Source organism: Macaca mulatta, chromosome 15 (assembly GCF_049350105.2).
Source record: "Macaca mulatta isolate MMU2019108-1 chromosome 15, T2T-MMU8v2.0, whole genome shotgun sequence".
NCBI classification, from domain to species: Eukaryota; Metazoa; Chordata; class Mammalia; order Primates; family Cercopithecidae; genus Macaca; species Macaca mulatta.
Window position 1 is genome coordinate 128,186,825 of NC_133420.1, and position 16,188 is coordinate 128,203,012.

General features: G+C 41.8%; 1 protein-coding gene across 12 annotated transcripts in view; it reads left to right on the forward strand.

Annotated features, from left to right (window-relative positions):
- Nucleotides 1–16,188, forward strand: part of FANCC (FA complementation group C) — a 221,524-nt gene that overhangs the window by 43,551 nt on the left and 161,785 nt on the right. For 3 of the 12 annotated variants that reach the window (XM_028835423.2, XM_077966546.1, XM_077966556.1), the window contains exon 2: nt 1,006–1,094. The exons of the other annotated variants lie outside the window; for them this stretch is intronic. The gene's annotated coding sequence lies outside the window, so the exon portion shown is untranslated. The remainder of the gene's footprint in view (nt 1–1,005; nt 1,095–16,188) is intronic. 12 annotated transcript variants of the gene reach the window in all.

Sequence of the window (16,188 nt, forward strand, 5' to 3'; positions counted from 1 at the left end):
TAATGTTCTAGTGAGGTCCACAATTGGGCCAAATCGAGCAGGATTATGAAATTTTTGCTAGACCCCTGTTAGTGTATTCTAACATTGTGGCATTTTATATTAGTCAACTAAATCTCAATATTATGTTTTTAAAAAATGCTATGGGCCTCTGAATCCCCAGGTTGGGTTTTTTCTACTTTACCTATGTTAAATACCTAGGTTGCCCTTCATCTTAGAATTTGTCCGTGTATCACCTCATTGTTTTTCACCAGGTCCCTTTCTGGAGGTTTTTGTGCTCAGTTGGATTTATCCTCTGCCGGCTGCTCCTTGCCTTGCTGTGTGGCATTGGCAGAGTACGAACTGCACACTTAGCTCAGCAGTTTATGCACTAGGGAATCATGATTGGAATTTTTCTGAAGTATCTTTTTTTTCTGTGAAATAATTGAAACAGTATAGACACATTTGCTGTTTTGAAGTTTTTATGATTTCCAAAGTAATCAATGTGCACTCTCAAAGTTCTCCGGTGGCTGATCTCTGGAGTGCTTGCCGAGTGTCCAGGAGTGCGCTTTGTCCAGGCTCGCCTCGTGTTGGCCTGCAGTGCGCTCGCTGCGACGGGTCCCTGACCAGTACTGGATGACAGGACTAGTACTGGTGCAGACGCTGGCAGAAACAAAAGCTGCAGCTTTTTAATCATGACTAAGGCATGAGAGAGGGTGACAGATAATGGTTCCCAGAGTGTCCCTCTCAGACCAATAAGACATAGCAAAGCTACATGATAACCAGGCTGGAATGCATGTGAATTGTTCAAGTGAGTCTGTGTCACCTGAACTGTACTTGGCAGTACCTAGGGGCTTCATGTAAGGCATGAAGGGCTCCAGAAAGACCCCGCTCTTTGCCTTCAGTTATATTCTATATATTTAGTACACAGCACAGCAGAAGCAATCAGCTCTCCCCAGTGTTACTTATCCCGTAAGTCGTCTTTCCTTACACCTATGTATTTTCTTCTGTATTCTATTTTATTAACAGATCATCTGATCTCCAGCTGTGCTGGTTTGGAACCTGTGTGCTCATCTTAAGCTCCGCAAGGAGAAAGGGACTGCTGTAATCATCTTTCAGTGAGTTTGTAAAAACAGTTCCCCCGTCTCAGCACTGTGCTTCATAGGGTTTAAAATTTGACCGAATGATTGACTTGACATACATCCCTCCCAGACCCTTTAGGACTGCTACTCCCCTAGAGGTTTTCTCTGCCCTTTGGAAAACAGGTAGGGGAAGAGGGATCTAGAAATAGCAGTATTCATTAAGATAGCCAAAGCTTGATAGGAAGAGAGAGATTCATTTTACTGTGGTAATTAAAGTGAAAATGGGAGAATAAGAAGGCATATTGCTGCTTTTTCAGGAGTCTTGGCAAGGGTTCTAGTTTTAAAAGAGAAAGAGACACAGCCAACGAGATGGAAATGATGTGGAGTTCATCCCTCCACAGTCATATTTTTCAATAAATGGACTAAGTGGTCCCTTGGAATTCTGTAGGTGGTGCTCTTGTGCCATAGCATAGCTTCAGCTTTGGAGAGGTTCTGAGAGCACAGCGGCTGGTTCCAGGGCCTGTGTCCTGTGGGTCCCCTTGCAGAGCTGCCAGGCACACCACCTGGAGGGCATCACATGGCTGGTCTGGTGAGAGGCTTTCTGTCTTTGGAAATGAGGGGGTGAATTAGGGTCTTTACTTCTCTAACCTGTCTGAGCTCTGCTTTCCAGGGAAACCTAAGTGAGAGGTTTTCTAACCTTTTAAAGAAAAAAAATGTGACTCTTTATCCAAACAATTTTGATGTGTATTGTTACCAGTTTTCCAAGATTTTTTAATTGTTTTTCATCTGTGATTCCTCAAATCAAAGTTCCTTTCCACATAATGCAGGGTATGGTTCTTGTTTATCTTTTCCTTTATGTTAATGTTTGTTTCCTGTTTAAGCTTCAGAGAAGATGCAGTAGGATGAAATAAATATGTAGTAGAGAAATTTGGAAGTGATGAAGGAATACAGGTGAAAGCCATCGAGTTCACGCAGCAGCTAGTAGTAACTTAGCTGACAACAGACCCTTTTGGCAGGAGCCCATTGCTTTACTCCTTGGTCGGAAGTTGGTTGTGATACCATGATGGTGAATAAGGAATCCAGTCAAGTCCACATTTGGTGATGCTGGAGAAGTGTGGTGGGCAAAGAAGATAAATTTAAATCCAGAGTGGTTATCTGTTGCAAGGAGGACCACTCTGTTGCCAGAAGCATTTCAGGGTCTGCTTTTTCAGCAGGGGTTGTATAAGACGAAAGTCGCTTCACTTATATCCACCAACTGGTAGGGGAGAGGCAAAATGCCAGTGGGACTCACAGCCTGGACGTGCGGATCTGACCCATTCAGTCACCTGTGGGATCAAAAGGCCACCGGCCGGGCCTGAGCGAGGCCGGGCTGTGGGGCCGGCAGCTGGGCTCCCGAGCTGTGGCGCTGCAGATCGGGGATGTGCCGTGTTTCGTCGAGACAGAGAGCTTCCTCTCCAGTCTACTGTCTTAGTATATTCTGCACTGAGTTTTTAGGTTTTAATGACCGTAGTCCTCATTTACATACTTTGCAGTTGATTCTTTTTTAGCCATCTTTTAATTCTGCCTTTTCAATTTACACTTTCTTATTGTTTAATTAGCTTTTTTTAAAAGCACCCCAAATATACTTATTTTTGTGGGTTTTTAAAATCACCTTAAATATATTTTGTTGGGATTATTTTAGTATCTTAAGTATACTTTGTTAGGATTTTTTAGCATCTAAATATACCTATTTGTTGGACTGATTAACTTCATCTGAAGTGAATTTGTGATCTAATGTCTGATATTGTTAGTTGCATTTATTTCTTCATGTACTTTAGAACTTTGGTTAAATGACATGTTTTGAATGAGGTTTTAAAAACTTTTCACTCCTTCCGTCATTTTTCACCTCTTTCTCCCTCTCCGCACACTCTCCCCTGTGTAGCCTCATTCCGCTTGTCTCTGTCTGGCTTCCCTGGAGCCTGGGTGCAGAACCAGCGTTCACAGGGGGGCTTAGTTACCTGGGCATTCACGGGCTGCTTCACGGAACGCCTGGTCCTGCCTGGCAGGTGTCCTCCGTCCTCCCGGGACCGCCACTCCGTGGGAGGCGAGGACGCTGCGAGCCTTCCTTCCGGGATGTCCTCCGTCCTCCCGGGACCGCCACTCTGTGGGAGGCGAGGACTCTGCGAGCCTTCCTTCCGGGATGTCCTCCGTCCTCCTGGGACCGCCACTCTGTGGGAGGCGAGGACGCTGGGAGCCTTCCTTCCGGGATGGGGGCCCTCCAGTCAGCACCTTCATCCCACCTTCCAGCAGAGGTGCTAGTTTCTCACTCTGTCCTTTGTGCCTCTGTTTAGCCCCCAGCCCTTCTGAGACCCAAACCTACATTTCATGGCCTGTTTTTGGATCCTAGCATAGGAGGGGCTGGCTGCTCAAGGTTTTGTCCTCAGGGCCTTGCCTCTTTGTGTTTCTGTCCTGTATTGATTTCATAGAAATGTTTGTTTGTTTTGTGTGTGTGCTTGCCTGCATCCTTTTCCTTTTTTCTTCTTTTTTCTTTTTATGTTTCGCCTCTCATTGCTGTATGTTTGGAGTAAAGAGAATCCATCAAAGAGCGAATTTACCGTGCCATCTTAACTGGAAGTCACGTGGGCAAAGAGTTTAAAGGAAAGAAGATATTTGGTTTTATGTAGTACTGAAAGCTAACCACAAGAACGCTTCCTATGTGAGCTCAGTGACCCATAGCATACGGTTATTTAAACTCCATCTGAGGCTTGCAGGCCCCAAAAGATGAGTGGGATTAGGCAGGTGGGATTTATTAGGATGCTGTGGTTCTCTACAAAGGTTTCACCTTCTATTTTTCATTTTGATGGTAATTTTTAAAAAAATCATGTTTCCACACACCTAAATGCCTGCAATTCTAACTAAGTAATATCTTAAAATGTCAGTGCCTGGAGTTCTGTTTGTGTTGGTGCCAAGGAGCACTACTTTGAATATGGGGAGCGGTTATAAAGAGCAGAGGTGAACATGTAGACAAGGTGATTGAGCTGAGTCGGAGAGTGCCGTTGTGCGGAGGTTCTGAAGAGGAAGGTGATGGGTGAATTACGCTGTCTCCCAGCATGTGTTTGTACTGGCCAGTCAACAGAACCTGCCTGTCAGTACCAAGCCCACATGGTTAGTCCAAAGTGAGTTTCAATGACCGCACCATTGATCACGCTGAGTTAATTTTGTCAGTTTAAATTTTACTCATTTTGTAGATTTGTTGGTATTTAATTTGTACATTTTTTGTTTTGTGATTGTTTAAGAGTTACAAGCATAAAGGCTTTACTGTTTTACGTTTGTTAATATTTAACAAGAAAAATGACTTTAGATAATACTGGGAGCTCTCAACAATTTTTACGTTTGAGAACCGTGGGTCAAATGGCAACTTAACTCTTGCTGTTCATTGCAGCAAGCACCCTGCATTTGATTTCGATGTCTTTAGCTCACTCCTGCTCAGCTTCCTACCTGCTTAGCGCAGTGTCCTTTCTCTCTGGGGCCTCTGACACCTCTGTGCCGGGCTGGTGCCCCTTCCTCATGCTCCCTGCAGCCCCGTGTTTGCTTCTCTCCCGGCCCTTCCCACAGGGTGTGAAGGGCTGGTGCCCCTTCCTCATGCTCCCGGCAGCCCCGTGTTTGCTTCTCTCCCGGCCCTTCCTCATGCTCCCGGCAGCCCCGTGTTTGCTTCTCTCCCGGCCCTTCCTCATGCTCCCGGCAGCCCCGTGTTTGCTTCTCTCCCGGCCCTTCCTCATGCTCCCGGCAGCCCCGTGTTTGCTTCTCTCCCGGCCCTTCCTCATGCTCCCGGCAGCCCCGTGTTTGCTTCTCTCCCGGCCCTTCCTCATGCTCCCTGCAGCCCCGTGTTTCCTTCTCTCCCGGCCCTTCCTCATGCTCCCGGCAGCCCCGTGTTTGCTTCTCTCCCGGCCCTTCCTCATGCTCCCGGCAGCCCCGTGTTTCCTTCTCTCCCGGCCCTTCCTCATGCTCCCGGCAGCCCCGTGTTTGCTTCTCTCCCGGCCCTTCCTCATGCTCCCGGCAGCCCCGTGTTTCCTTCTCTCCCGGCCCTTCCTCATGCTCCCGGCAGCCCCGTGTTTCCTTCTCTCCCGGCCCTTCCTCATGCTCCCGGCAGCCCCGTGTTTGCTTCTCTCCCGGCCCTTCCCACAGGGTGTGAAGGGTTATCTTTATGGGCCCCAGTTTCCTCATTAGCCATAAGTTGCTTGAGAGCGGGGAACACTCATCTTTTTATTTGCAGTGATTTTCAGAGCTCTTGTCATAGACTCCTGATAAATGTATGGGTTCCTTGTTTTTGTTTAGGTAGTAATAAATTACCTGTGGAATCAAGGGGAGAGAGAGGCAGAAATAACTTGGAGCCAAGTCACAAGGCAAGACTTCCTAATATTTTAATAACTCATGTGTTCCTCAGCTCACTTTCCAACTGGTCTAACCAAAACCCAACAGTCTTACTCTCAGGTAAGTGAAGTGAGGACAAGAAATGCAAGGAAAGGAGGTAATCGTTGTAACAGAATGCGTGGGGGAGGCTGGTGGTTTTTCAGTCCGAGTGATGGCTCTTTGGTGCTCTGATGGAGAACGAGCAGTTCTGTCTTAGCAGCCTCGAAGGCAAGCGTGGTGGTGAAGGGATGCTTTTACTTTGAAGCCGAGTCCAGAGAATAGCTCCTCTCCCCACATTGCTGGGGACTTGGGTGGGAGAATTGAGCTTAGTAAATCCCCAGAGTTACCTGCTAGATTCAATTTCCTTAATTCTTTGCAAAGTCATCTGAAGAGTATACATACATACTCTGCACCTGGGTTGAAGTTGCCTCCTCCAATTCCTTAGACCGAGATTCTGTTTACAATGAGGCTTGTTTGAAATTGTCTGCCAATTTCAGGTCTGTGTTTTTGATGAGACTGTCTCAGAGGTGGAATGCCACTGACTCAACAGAGAAATAGCCAGCTCCTCCTAGTGGAAGTTTTCTTAAAACCTCATTGGTTTTAGGAGCAAAAATACCGTTTGTTTCTCTCATAAGCACTTGATGGGAACAAGAGTATTTTATTGTGACATTCAGAAAAAAAAAAAAAGCCACAAACACTGGGGTAAATTGACCAATCTTACCCTGGGAAGTGAAGCAAAGAAGCATTACATTTCAGTAGATTAAAAATAGTTATCAGGCTTTCATCAAGGAGGAGGAAGAATCTTGTCAACTTAAGTGGAATTGAACATAAATTTCTTAAGTTTATATTTGATTATATTTTAGGGGGTTTTAAATATTTTCTGACAAGGTCATGGTGCCCCTAGTTGATGACATTGATTGGAAGCTAAGTATTTGATTTGTCTTTTTTTCTTTTTCCATAAATAGTGTGTTTTGTAGCTTTCTCTCTGTACATCTCCTGTTTGGTGCTTATTTCATGAGAGAAAGGACCTCATGCTGAGGGGAAATGGGAAAAAAGTGCTGTTTCTCAGGGCACCCCCACTTTGAGAAGGTTACGTGGTCCATATTTGTCATGAGTAGATCTAGCTGTCTGGGCTTAGAGATGTTTTAGACCAAAGGAAAGCCATTCTTAGACTCTTGTCCCCCCAACAGGTACCACATATAGCTACTTTTGTGTGGCTTAAAATGAGCTTTATTTTAAATGTTAACAATCTTGGAGCTACAAGGGTTTCTGTCAACATAAAATTAATCTGAATTTTATCTGTTTTATTTTATTTTTCTTCTGCAACAGCCTTGGTGGGTTTTTTTATGGATTTATTTTCCATACATTTGTTCAGTATGTATTTATCATGCTCCTACAATGTGCCAGGTACTGTGTGGGTTCGTGGGTTCGAAATACGCTCAGCAGACTAGGTCCTGAGATGTGTCAGCTAGGACGCGTGGAACGCGTGTCAGCTAGGACGTGTGGAATTGCAAGTCACAGGAAAGCCAAAGAATGGTGGATTCAGCAACAAGAGCAGTTCCACAGTCGACTCCTTCGTTGCCTCAACTACACTGTGAGGACACGGGGCTGTGATTCCTCCTTGCTGTTTGCAGTACGTTGGCCAGTCCTCTCAGGCTTCCTTATCCCTGGGTCTCAAGGTGACTTTTACCATTCTGAGTGTCACCCAAAGACTACTGTGTCAGATACGGAAAAAAGTGAACTCATTTAAAACTGAGGAAAACTGAGAAACCTTTCACTGAAGTTCAGTTATCATGCCTTATAGTTCCATAACACACCCGTTCCTGCAGTTTGATAGGAGCAGAAGTAAATACCGTGACCGGTCTGTACCAGCCGTTCCCAAAATGTGGCTGAGGGCCCAGGTCCCTGAGACCCTTTCAGGAGTAAAAACTGTTTTTAAAACTGTTTTTAAATAATGTTTTTAATTAATGGGTAAAACTGTTTTTAAATAATGCTAAGCTGCTATCTGCCTTTTCCACTCGCATTCTCTCACTAGTGTGCGGTGACCTTGTCGAGAGGTTACATGATGGATGATGATGACCTCGCTCTGACAGCTAATGGAATGTGTATTTGTATATTTTGTCTTTTTAATTTTTCTCAGTTTCAGTTTCTGGTGGTAAATATTGATATATATATATATCCTTAATTCTTCACAAAGTCATCTGAAGAGTATATATATGTACTCTGTCAGGTGTGTGTGTGTATATATATTTATATATGTGTAAATATATATATTCTATATATTTAAATATATATTCTACATATATATTTAAATGTGTATATTCTATATAGCTGTATATTTAAATGTATATGTTCTTTATAGTCGTATATTTAAATGTATATATTTTATATTTTGTATATTTAAATGTGTATATTTTATATTTTTATATATTTAAACATATATAAATATATTTTATATATTTTAAAAATATAGATATATTTAAAATATATAAATATATTTTATATATTTTTAAAATATAGATATATTTTATATATATTTATATATTTATATATCTATATTTTAAAAATATATATTTATATATGTATTTTATATATAAAACTCTTTGGGGTCTTCAGTAATGCTGAAGGGTGTAAATGGTCCCTGAGAACAAAACATTTGAAATTACCTGGTCTGTGAGAATCAAGATTCACCCCTAGCACTGGGGGATATCCCAGTCTCCCTAAGACATATGGCCCTGAGATTCCTGGACAAAACTCTTAACAAAGAGGAAATGCAGGGCTTAGGGCTTCTGGGTGGAAGACTAGGAGGGTGTGTAGCACTGTTGTGAGGGGCCCTGAGGGGAGGGCAGGGCAGGGGTGCAGCATGTTCTCCAGGCCCCACCTCTGCTGGGCCAGACAGGACTGGAGCCACTCTAGGTTTGTCGTTTGTGTGTTGTTGGTTTTTTAATTGTGGTAAATATAAATAAGATTGTAACCGTCTTAACCACTTTTACGTGTAATTCAGTGGCACTGATTACATTAACATTGTTTAACCGTTGCCGCCCTCTACCTCCAGAACTTTCCCGTTATCCCAAACGGAAACTCTACCCATTAAGCAGTAACATTCCCTTACCGTCTCCCCTCATGAATTAATTTGACTCTGGGAATTTGACTGTTGTAGGTACCTCATCTGTGTGGATTCATAGACTATCTGTCCTTCCGCGTCTGTCTGATTTCACTTAGCATAGTGTTTTCAAGATTTGTTCCTGTGTGTATCAGAATTACATTCCTCTTTAAGCCTGAATGATATTCCCGTGTGTGCATATACCACACTTCGTGTATCCTTTTCTCCACTGATGGATATTTGAGTTGTTCTCACTTCTGGCTATTGCGCTGCTATGAAGCTGGGTGTACAAATATCTCTTTGAAACCCTGCTTTTAATTCTTTTGGGTATATACCTAGAAGTGGGATTGCTGGATCAATGGTAATTCTATGTCTAGTTTTTTTAGGAACCACTATACTGTTTTTTTGTAGCCGCTGCACCATTTTACATTCCCACCAGCAGTGCTCGAGAGGTCTGGTTTCTCTGTATCCTCGTCAGTGCTTGCTGTTTTCCTGGTAGTAGCCATTCTAAGTGAAGGGAGATGGTTTTCTGTTTGTTTTTAATAAATTAGGATGCATGGCCCCAGCCTGTCACCCAGGGTCTCCTCCCTCTTTGTTATCTTTTTTCAGACACTGCTCAAGTGTTTTGATGCTTTTACTTCCTTCTGCTCTCATGAATTGTGCTTGGTGAGCTCCATATTCTTGTGAGGTACATTTTCCATGACGTTTTTGAATATATCCTTCTCCTAAAGGATAGAAATTCACCAAAATGAGCAACCTTTAGTCCTGAGGTAATACTCTTTGTTGCCTGCTGTACTTTGAATCTGAGCCATGTTATCTTGGTGACTCAGACTATGAGCCCTTGTGGATAGTGGTGTATCTTCGTACCATGGCGATTTGAGTTCGAAAAATAGTACTTAGCAAGCAAACTCTTGAGCAATTTATATGTGTGAGAAGAAGGGCCGTGGCAGTGGTCCTAAACTGATGCCATTGTGAACCAGTTCCTTTTCAGTATCTTGGATGTTTGCATGGCCCCATGGCTGGCTTCCCTTGGTACTTTATCCCACCCCTCACCTCCTCCTGCTTCTGAAGCATCTGCTCCCACCTGGCAGGAAACAGGGACAGGATCAAGCATGTATGGATCCTTCACTGGACACTGCCTTCTGTTCCAGCATCTGCATCTCTCTGCTCATACGACATTGCTTTAGTCTCGTCTGCATAGGAATTTCTGAAGGTCTTTATTTAATTTCTTTATTTTCTCCTGGAAATACTTGGGGATCTAACAACTTCTGTTGTTTTTAGTCTGCCTACGTGGAGAAGGTGAAATCGTGGTTCGTTTTGATTCCTTAGGGACTGGGTAAATGCACTAAAAGATACATTCCTCAAGAAATGGAAAATGTGGATTTTTTTCTAATTTTTCATGCCAGTTGCTTTTGCTACATTAGTAAATGCTGTGCGTGTATGCACAGAATACTTGTTAACATCTTGAGTTTTTGGGAAATATGTTATACAACATTTACCTTTTTTGTTTCTTATGCTAAACAGTATTTCTCTGAGAGCTAGTAATGAAATGAATTTAGGTACAGACACTAGGCAGAATCATGAGAAAGTCAAGGACTTACATCTGGAGCAAGATAAAGGATTTTGGTATTGAGCAAAAAATGTAGTCAGCTGTCAATTGTCTGATAGGTTTGTAGATTACCTGGGATATAAAAAAGTAGTACATTTGTGAAAAAAGTTGAAATTACCATAAATCTGAAGAATCAGCCCCGTTTTTCAAGGCATGCATTTTTTGGAGCTGCACGGAAGCCACCTTATACGTGTCTTCTTTAGTGCGACACTGTCTCGTTCTTCCCTGAGCAGCGAGTTGAATGCCTCTCACTCTTTGTGACAAAGCCCTCGGAGCAAAACAGTAGCCATAAAGGTAAGAGGGGTCCAGGAAGCAGGTTTTGGATTTTCCCCTCCTTAAAGCCAGGACTGGAAAAATGGAGTCATTATTTGAGGACTGGAAGGAAAAGGAGGGAGCAAGTGCTAGGACTGTTGTCGCTGCCCATCCTGGTGGGTGGTTTTAATATTTTCAGACAGTGAACTCAGGTAAAAAAAAAAAACAACAACAGAAATACATTTCAATAGGTTGAAAACTTTTATTGTCTTCATCAAGTACTGTCCATCTTGATTCACATTTATAAACCATCATACTTTTTCCTTTTTTCTTTGCCTATGGGTGATGTCTTTACGGTACATGTGTATCTAGAAGTTTATTATTATTATTATTATACTTTAAGTTCCGGGATACATGTGCAGAATGTGCATGTTTGTTACACAGGTATACACGTGCCATGGTGGTTTGCTGCACCCATCAACCTGTCATCTACATTAGGTATTTCTCCTAATGGTATCTCTCCCCAGCCCCTCAACCCCCTGACAGGCCCTGGTGTGTGATGTTCCCCGCCCGTGTCCATGTGTTCTCATTGTTCAGCTCCCACTTATGAGTGAGAACATGCGGTGTTTGGTTTTCTGTTCCTGTATTAGTTTGCTGAGAATGATGGTTTCCAGCTTCATCCATGTCCCTGCAGAGGACATGAACTTATGCTTTTTTATGGCTGCATAGTATTCCATGGTGTATTATGTGCCACATTTTCTTTATCCAGTCTATCATTGATGGGCATTTGGGTTGGTTCCAAGTCTTTGCTATTGTGAATAGTGCTGCAATAAACATACATGTGTCTTTATAGTAGAATGATTTATAATCCTTTGGGTATATACCCAGTAATGGGATTGCTGGGTCAAATGGTGTTTCTGGTTCTAGATCCTTGAGGAATCTCCACACTGTCTTCCACAATGATTGAAGCAATTTACACTCCTACCAACAGTGTAAAAGCATTCCTATTTCTCCACATCCTCTTCAGCATCTATTGTTTCCTGACTCTTTAATGATCGCCATTCTAACTGGAGTGAGATGGTATCTCATTGTGGTTTTGATTTGCAGTTCTCTAATGACGAGTGATGATGAGCTTTTTTTCATACGTTTGTTGGCTGCATAAATGTCTTCTTTTGAGAAGTGTCTGTTCATATCCTTTGCCCACTTTTTGATGGGGTTGTTTTTTTCTTGTAAATTTGTTTAAGTTCCTTGTAGGTTCTGGATATTAGCCCTTTGTCAAGTGGATAGATTGCAAAAATTTACTCCCATTCTGTAGATTGCCCGTTCACTCTGATGATAGTTTCTTTTGCTGTGCAGAAGTTCTTTAGTTTAATTAGATCTCATTTGTCGATTTTGGCTTTTGTTGCCATTGCTTTTGGTATTTTAGTCATGAAGACCTTGCCCATGCCTATGTCCTGAATGGTATTATCTAGGTTTTCTTCTAGGGTTTTTATGGTTTTAGGTCTTATGTTTAAGTATTTAATGCATCTTGAGTTAATTTTTGTATAAGGTGTAAGGAAGGGGTCCCAATTCAGTTTTCTGCATATGGCTAGCCAGTTTTCCCAACAAAATTTATTAAATCCTTTTCCCATTGCTTGTTTTTGTCAGGTTTGTCCAAGATCAGATGGTTGTAGATGGGTGGCATTATTTTTGAGCCCTCTGTTCTGTTCCATTAGCCTATATATCTGTTTTGGTACCAGTACCTTGCTGTTTTGGTTACTGTAGCCTTGTAGTATGTAGTTTGAAGTCAGGTAGTGCGATGCCTCCAGCTTTATTCTTTTTGCTTAGGATTGTCTCGGCAATACGGATTTATTTTGGTTCCATTAAAGTAGTTTTTTCTAATTCTGTGAAGAAAGTCAATGGTAGCTTAATGGGGATGGCATTGAATCTATAAATTACTTTGGGCAGTATGGCCATTTTCACGATATTTATTCTTCCTATATGTGAGCATGGAATATGTTTTCATCTGTTTGTGTCCCCTCTTATTTCCTTGAGATATGGTTTGTAGTTCTCCTTGAAGAGGTCCTTCACATCCCTTGTAAGTTGGATTCCTAGGTATTTTATTCTCTTTGTAGCAATTGTGAATGGGAGTTCACTCATGATTTGGGTCTCTGTTTATCTGTTATTGGTGTATAGGAATGCTTGTGATTTTTGCACATTGATTTTGTATCTTGAGACTTTGCTGAAGTTGCTTATCAGCTTAAGGAGATTTGGGGCTGAGATGATGGGGTTTTCTAAATACACAATCATGTCATCTGCAAACAGGGACAATTTGACTTCCTCTCTTCCTAGTTGAATACCCTTTATTTCTTTCTCTTGCCTGATTGCCCTGGCCAGAACTTCCAACACTATGTTGAATAGGAGTGGTGAGAGAGGGCATCCCTGTCTTGTGTCAGTTTTCAAAGGGAATGCTTCCAGCTTTTGCCCTTTCAGTATGATACTGGCTGTGTGTTTGTCATAAATAGCTCTTATTATTTTGAGATACGTCCCATCAATACCTAGTTTATTGAGAGTTTTTATCATGAAGGGCTGTTGAATTTTGTTGTGGGCCTTTTCTGCATCTTTTGAGATAATCATGTGGTTTTTGTCATTGGTTCTGTGTATGTGATGGATTACGTTTATTGATTTGTGTATGTCAAACTAGCCTTGCATCCCAGGGATGAAGCTGACTTGATTGTGGTGGATAAGCTTTTTGATGTGTTGCTGGATTTGGCTTGCCAGTACTTTATTGAGGATTTTTGCATTAATGTTCATCAGGGAATTGGCCTGAAATTTTCTTTTTTTATTGTGTCTCTGCCAGGTTTTGGTATCAGGATGATGCTGGCCTCATAAAATGAGTTAGGGAGGAGTCCCTTTTTTTCTGTTGTTTGGAATAGTTTCAGAAGGAATGGTACCAGCTTCTCTTTGTACCTCTGGTAGAATTCGGCTGTGAGTCTGTCTGGTCCTGGGCTTTTTTTTGGTAGGCTGTTAATTACTGCCTCAATTTCAGAACTTGTTATTCGTCTATTCAGGGATTCAACTTCTTCCTGGTTTAGTCTTGAGAGGGTGTATGTGTCCAGGAATTTATCCATTTCTTCTAGATTTTCTAGTTTATTTGTGTAGAGGTGTTTATAGTATTCTCTGAAGGTAGCTTGTATTTCTGTGAGATCAGTGGTGATATCCTTTATCATTTTTTAATATGTCTATTTGATTCTTCTCTCTTTTCTTCTTTGTCTGGCTAGTGGTCTGTTCTGTTAATCTTTTCCAAAAACCAGCTCCCAGATTCACTGATTTTTTTGAAGGGTTTTTCGTGTGTCTATCTCCTTCAGTTCTGCTCTGCTCTTAGTTATTTCTTGTCTTCTGCTAGCTTTTGAATTTGTTTGCTTTTGCTTCTCTAGTTCTTTTAATTGTGATGTTAGGGTGTCTATTTTAGATCTTTCCCGCTTTCTCCTGTGGGCATTTTAGTGCTGTAAATTTCCCTCTAAACACTGCTTTAGCTGTGTCCCAGAAATTCTGGTATGTTGTGTCTTTGTTCTCATTGGTTTCAAATAACTTACTTATTTCTGCCTTCATTTCATTATTTACCCAGTAGTCGTTCAGGAGCAGGTTGTTCAGTTTCCATGTAGTTGTGCAGTTTTGAGTGAGTTTCTTAATCCTGAGTTCTAATTTTATTGCACTGTGATCTGAGAGACAGTTTGTTGTAATTTCTGTTCTTTTGCATTTGCTGAGGAGTGTTTTACTTCCAATTATGTGGTCAATTTTAAAATAAGTGTGATGTGGATCTGAGAAGAAGGTATATTCTGTTGATTTGGGGTGGAGAGTTCTGTAGATGTCTATTAGGTTCACTTGGTCCTGAGCTGAGTTCAAGTCCTGAATATCCTTGTTAATTTTCTGTCTCATTGATCTGTCTCATATGACAGTGGGGTGTTAAAGTCTCCCACTATTATTGTGTGGGAGTCTAAGTCTCTTTGTAGGTCTCTAAGAACTTGCTTTATGAATCTGGGTGCTCCTGTATTGGGTGCATATATATTTAGGATAGTTAGCTCTTCTTGTTGCATTGATCCCTTTACTATTATGTGATGCCCTTCTTTGTCTTTTTTGATCTTTGTTGGTTTAAAATCTGTTTTATCAGAGACTAGGATTGCAACCCCTGCTTTTTTTTTTTTTTTTTTTTTTTGCTTTCCATTTGCTTGGTAAATATTCCTCCATCCATTTATTTTGAGCCTATGTGTGTTTTTGCACGTGAGATGGGTCTCCTGAACACAGCACACTGATGGGTCTTGACTGTTTATCCAGTTTGCCAGTCTGTGTCTTTTAATTGGGGCATTTAGCCCATTTACATTTAAGGTTAATATTTTTATGTGTGAATTTGATCCTGTCATTATGATGCTAGCTGGTCATTTTGCCCATTAGTTGATGGCGTTTCTTCATTGTGTCGATGGTTTTTACAATTTGGTATTTTTTTGCAGTGCCTGGTACCGGGTTTTCCTTTCCATATTTAATACTTCCTTCAGGAGCTCTTGTAAGGCAGGCCTGGTGGTGACAAAATCTCTCAGCATTTGCCTGTCTGCAAAGAATTTTTTTTCTCCTTTGCTTATGAAGCTTAGTTTGGCTGGATTGAAATTGAATCTGGGTTGAAATTTCTTTAAGAATGTTGAATATTGGCCTCCACTCTCTTCTGGCTTGTAGGGTTTCTGCAGAGAGATCTGCTGTTAGTCTGATGGGCTTCACTTTGTGTGTCGCCCGACCTTTCCCTCTGGCTGCCCTTAACATTTTTTCCTTCATTTCAACTTTAGTGAATCTGACAATTATGTGTCTTGAGGTTGCTCTTCTCGAGGAGTATCTTTGTGGCATTCTCTGTATTTCCTGAATTTGAATGTTGGCCTGTCTTTGTAGGTTAGGGAAGTTCTCCTGGGAAGTATCCTGAAGAGTGTTTTCCAATTTGGTTCCATTCTGCCTGTCACTTTCAGGTACACCATACACCAATTAAACGTAGGTTTGATCTTTTCACATAGTCCTAAATTTCTTGGAGGCTTTGTTTTTTCCTTTTCATTCTTTTTTCTCTAACCTTGTCTTCACGCTGTATGTCATTAAGTTGATCTTTAGTCTCTGATATCCTTTCTTCTGCTTGATCGATTTGGCTGTTGGTACTTCTGTATGCTTCACGAAGTTCTCATGATGTGTTTTTCAGCTCCATCAGGTCATTTATGTCATTCTAGTTAGGCGTTCCTCTAACCTTTTTTCAAGGTTCTTAGCTTCCTTGCATTGTGTTAAAAAATGCTTGTGTCAATTTGTCAAACTAATTCTCCATCCAGTTTTGTCCCCTTGCTGGAGAGGAGTTGTGATCCTTTCAAGGTTTTTGGAATTATCAGCCTTTTTATGCTGGTTTTTCCTTATCTTCATGGATTTATCTACCTTTGGTCTTTGATGTTAGTGACCTTTGGATGGGGTTTTTGTGTGGACGTCCTTTTTGTTGATGTTGATGCTATTCCTTTCTGTTTGTTAGTTTTCCTTCCAACAGTCAGGCCCCTCTGCTGGAGTTTGCTGGAGATCCCTTCCAGACCCTGTTTGCCTGGGTATCACCAGTGGAGGTTTCAGAGCAGCAAATATTGCTGCCTGATCCTTCGTCTGGAAGCTTCATCCCAGAGGGGCACCCGCCAGATGCCAGCCAGAGCTCTCCTGTATGAGGTGTCTGTCGACCCCTGCTGGGAGGTGTCTCCCTGTCAGGAGGCACGGGGGTCAGGGACCCACTTGAGGAG